General features: G+C 38.8%; 1 long non-coding RNA gene across 1 annotated transcript in view; it reads left to right on the top strand.

The window, feature by feature from the left end:
- The window catches only part of LOC123050569 (uncharacterized), a 3,306-nt gene extending 2,612 nt beyond the window's left edge, over positions 1-694 (top strand). The window contains exons 2-3 of the long non-coding RNA XR_006423795.1: positions 454-555; positions 622-694. This is a non-coding gene — a long non-coding RNA (uncharacterized lncRNA). The remainder of the gene's footprint in view (positions 1-453; positions 556-621) is intronic.
- The last annotated feature ends 4,827 nt before the right edge of the window (positions 695-5,521 follow it).

Below are 5,521 nucleotides of genomic sequence, written 5' to 3'. Positions count from 1 at the left end.
TATATATATATATATATATATATATATATATATATATATATATATACAGAATTTGCAAAAGTACAAGATCAGCAAGAACAACTACAGTGTGGATCAGAAAGTATTATCAACAAGGTAAGAATGAGTAAAATCAAAATGAATGTAGAGACACAACTACTTCACATGCCGTGGAAGCCATTTTTCTGTGAGTATACTACTATCATTTACCTTCAAATAAACATGCTAGTCATGAGAAAATTCCGTTTGTAGGTTACAAATGTTGCACAAGTTCGATGTCAGCAATAGCAACTGCACAAGGGAGTAAATGAAAATGTCAGCAAGGTTAAATCAAATTTCTTTCACAGACACTGCTAGAAAGCTTGGCATTGAAGGCATTTTGCCCATATTGCAACCATTAATACTCTGATTAACTATCCAACATATATGGCCTTCATGTAAAAATTCCATATGCAGTGTACTAAAGTTGCACAAGATCGATGTCAGCTACAAAAGCTACATGGGGTAGCAAATCCAAATGTCAACAAGGAGAGCATGCAATGTCTTACAGGAGCAAAGGTACCAAAACTTCAGATTATCTTAGCTAAAAAAATAGATTACTAATGCAATGAAATGCTTATGCAGGTGCCAAAAATTACACATGTGGAATACTAGAAACTGGAAAGTCAATATGCAGACAACCATCAAAACAATAAGGTAAGTATCATATGTACTGTGATTTGATTGTCAAAATGCTATCAGCATAAAATTTGTTGTGATTAGAGAATAATAAGAATTTTGGAAAATTGCATTTGCAGGTCTCAGAAGTTGCACAAATGGATAGTGAGCAACTAGGACATTAAGGGATAGAAAATCATATTGTAATCAACAACAAGGTTTTTTTGAAAAGGAGGTTTTCCCCCGACCCCTGCATCCGAAAGATAGTAGACGTCAAAATAAAAAAAAATTCAATTCCCTTCCTCTTTTTCGGGCATCAAATGGCATCGAAACTATGACTCATATATTCATTATGATAAAAAATGCAGGAAACAGAAGGTGCAAAGTTTGGGGATCAATATTTGCAACTACAAGTGGGCTAAGTACCACACAATCTCAAGTAAGGAGGTGCCACAAATGACTCTAATGAGCCATCTTAATACTGACAACATCTTAGTACCAATTGCAAGCTTCAGTTCTCTATTAAAATGTAGATACAGGAAGGAGGAAGTTGCAGAATCAACGGATAACCAAATGAGACAAGATGGTTCTAGATAGACCATAGAGTGGAGATCCAAAACAATCGAGAAGTTCAAAAATTAGTTGAGGACTGAAGAAGAGGAATGTTATTGAAGTAATCAGAAGCAAGTAGAATTTTACGGCGACAAAGAAGAAAAGGAGATAAGAAGTACAAATAAGATTCCAGGAGCAGAAATAATCATTTACATACTCTCAGTGTTATGCTAGCCAGAAAAACTTGTAATAGCTAAGTGAGTAGTTGTAATTTAAGGAATAGTCGTCAGAGAAGTTAAAATCTACATAAATCAAAAACAATGTTTAAATCTGTTGATACATTGTTTGCGATGTTACATGTGAACTATGAACGCAATCATAATTGTGCATTGTAGAAATGAATTTGAATGAACTGAGAATGACCAAAATACATACAGATACAGGTAGAGTGTACTCAATAAAATCTCTTGTACGTTTAAAATCCATCTCAACATCATAATTGGAACAAACAAATATGACCTGCAACCAAAAAATTAAGCAAGCTTAAAACCTTAAATTTAGAAGTTTAAAACACACAATATGAAAGATTGCATGATAGAAGTGACAAAGATAAAACAAAATACCTCAACATTCCAATATAAAACCTCAAAAATCACAGCTACATAGATATTTCACAACTTACAAGAAAAATATAAAAGCCAAAAATAAAACCTTGGACCAAACTTTATGCACTAATTTCACTAATAATAAAACATAGATATTCAGGTCTGCTCACAAACAATACATAACTAGTATGCAAAAGCAAATTTGCTCTAGGTAAGTAAGATGTGATAGTACATACACTAGTAGAAAAAGGGCCATTTGTCCCGGTTCATAAGGCCCATCTGTCCCGGTTGGGGAACCGGGACTAAAGGGTCGTTACTAATGCCCTAGGCCTTTAGTCTCGGTTCTTATACTAACCGGGACAGATGGACCTCCACGTGGCCGCTCCGGCGAGCCCAGGCAGGAGGGCCTTTGGTCCCGGTTGGTAGCACCAACCGGGACCAATAAGCTTCCACGCGTCAGCATTTCAGGGGCTGTTTTTTTTTTGAAAGGAGGTGGTTTAGGGGTTTTGGGGGTTAATTTAGGTTGTTATAGGTAGCTAATAGAGAGATGTGTCCTCTCTTATCTCCGTGTTACTGCTACTGTTATGCCTAAACATGACTTAGATTGAAATGAGGCAACATGTGGTGCATGTCGAAAGTAATACTAATCCTAACTTGATCAAGTTTGGATTGTACTACTTTCGACATGCACCACATGCATGTTGCCTTCACTTCAATCCAATCCATGTTCATTTCACCCACAGATATATAATAACTCTTCATGCTTGGATCATGCATCATCATAATAACAAGTCCTACTAAGCATCATCATACAACTTCTACTCGTTATTAATAACAAGTCATATGATCATCATCCTCATAGTCATGGAACCAACCCTACTTAATTGTTCTTAGCACATGATCATCAGTATTAGGCAGGACCTAAATACCCTATTTAAGGTAAAATAGCATAAAACAATATAGACCCTGACTCTCCATTATGGAGAATGGAGATCATCTTGTCTCCAATTCTTGCGCGGCGCTTCCTTTTGCTTCCAAGAACCTCCTTACGACTGTCCATACATTTTTTCCATTCTCTGATTAGCATGTCTCCACTTCTTTTAGAAATCCGGTATGGACAATTGAGATTCATAGGATGACCTGGATATATGTTCAAAACACGAAGGCTGCCATTCTGATACATCAAATGAGGCACACAATCCTCTGGGATTCTCTGTTGAAAAACATAGTAATAACTTCATACCAGGGTATCTCCATGGTAGTTACCGTAGTTCAACACGTGCACTAGTGGCATCTCCATGGTAGTTACCGTAGTTCAACACGTGCACTAGTGGCACGTATTGACCATAATGTTGAGGAGTTTGATTGTAGATATTGTAATTCTCAAGATCAATACAAAATCCGACCAGATGATTTTTCTCCTGATAAGTTAACTTGGAGCCATCGGTGTAGTGGGTTTTGTCTACCATGTTCCGCACATTGTTTGAACAATCAAAATAAGATGTCAATGGAAATAAGCTGTCAACTATTTTGAAATAAACAATATAAATTAGTTAATAATTAACTATGTTTGAGAAACTCACGTAGCGGTAGAACTGGAGGCGTATCAACAAGGACCCAAATCTCCATATTGTCTTGGTCGATGTCAGGATCACCAAGATCCATGGTGACAAGCATACCCTCATCAAAACCATATATCTTGCAAAATGCTTCCCAATTTTTGCAACCAAAATGGGTTACGCTCTCAGCATTATACAGATTTACTTCAAAATCCACATCATGATGGGTCCTTAGGTGAATTTTCTTCGTTTCAAAATTTTCATGGTCTTGAAAATCCATCCTCTCCCAAGACATAGCGTCTTGCATGGCATGGGATAAGCTATACTCGAATTGTAAAAGATGAAAATTACACGTTGAAATAGTTGAGAGGGTTACGGCAAAAACTAGATGCCTTCGTGTACAAAACGGACAATCTCTTTCGAAGTATCAGGGTTTCGGACGAAAGCTCATCTGTTACAAAGGGAATTCATTTTTTTGAACTTATTTGAACTCCAGACTTCTTGTGCGTTCAAAACGCACCATTCAAAGCAACATCATCAATTTTCAACCCTTTCTGACTTCATTTGTTATTTTTCATGCATTTACTGCTTTTTTGAGCTAGAAGACCCGGAAATTGAAAAGCATTTCAAATGAACTCCGAAAAGGTTGAAAATTGGCATGGCATCATCATTTCACCCACATAGCATGTGCAAGAAAGTTGAGAGGGTTATGGAAAAAACTAGATGCACTTCGTGTACAAAACGGACAATCTGTTTTGAAGTATCAGGATTTCATACGGAAACTCGTCTGTTACAACATGCATTTCAAATGAACTACGAAAAGGTTGAAAGTTGGCATGGTATCATCATAATAGTTGTGGAGAGAAAGTCTTCACTTTTTTTCGCTTGTGTGCTTTGCTTATTGCGCCGTAACCATGGATAATCTTCATCGTTTATCAAGATGCTTGGGTCAGCCTTGACTTTGAAGGGAGGAATTTCATGAAACTTTTCATAATCTTCAGACATGTCTGTCTTGCCCTCCACTCCTACGATGTCCCTTTTTCCTGAAAGAACTATGTGGCGCTTTCGCTCATCGTATGATGTATTCGCTTCCTTATCTTTTCTTTTTCTCGGTTTGGTAGACATGTCCTTCACATATATAACCTGTGCCACATCATTGGCTAGGACGAACGGTTCGTCAATGTACCCAAGATTGTTCAGATCCACTGTTGTCATTCCGTACTGTGGGTCTACCTGTACCCCGCCTCCTGACAGATTGACCCATTTGCACTTAAACAAAGGGACCTTAAAATCATGTCCGTAGTGAAGTTCCCATATGTCCACTATGTAACCATAATACGTGTCCTTTCCCCTCTCGGTTGCTGCATCAAGTGGACACCACTGTTTTGGTTGGTGCTCTTTTGATCTTGGGCGATCGTGTAAAATGTATTCCCATTTATCTCGTATCCTTTGTAAGTCAATACAGTCAAAGATGGTCCCCTGGACAACGAGTACAGCTCATCACAAACAGTGTTGTCACCTCTGAGACGTGTTTCCAACCAACTGCTGAAAGTCCTGATGTGTTCACATGTAATCCAGTCGCCACACTGCTCCGGGTGTTTGGAGCGCAGACTGTTCTTGTGTTCATCGACATACGGGGTCACCAAGGTAGAGTTCTGTAGAACTGTGTAGTGTGCTTGAGACCAAGAATGCCCGTCCCTGCATATTATTGAGTCCGCTCCTAGTGTGCCTTTTCCAGTCAGTCTCCCATCATACCGCGATTTAGGGAGACCTATCTTCTTAAGGCCAGGAATGAAGTCAACACAAAACCCAATGACATCCTCTGTTTGATGGCCCATGGACATGCTTCCTTCTGGCCTAGCACGGTTACGGACATATTTCTTTAGGACTCCCATGAACCTCTCAAAGGGGAACATATTGTGTAGAAATATGGGGCCCAGAATGACAATCTCGTCGACTAGATGAACTAGGACGGGCGTCATGATATTGAAGAAGGATGGTGGGAACATCAGCTCGAAACTGACAAGACATTGCGCCACATCACTCCTTAGCCTTGGTATGATTTCTGGATCGATCACCTTCTGAGAGATTGCATTGAGGAATGCACATAGCTTCACAATGGCTAATCGGATGTTTTCCGGTAGAAGCCCC

The sequence above is a fragment of the Triticum aestivum genome, chromosome 2D (assembly GCF_018294505.1).
Source record: "Triticum aestivum cultivar Chinese Spring chromosome 2D, IWGSC CS RefSeq v2.1, whole genome shotgun sequence".
Taxonomy (NCBI): Eukaryota; Viridiplantae; Streptophyta; class Magnoliopsida; order Poales; family Poaceae; genus Triticum; species Triticum aestivum.
This window is presented reverse-complemented; position numbering and strand designations above follow the sequence as displayed.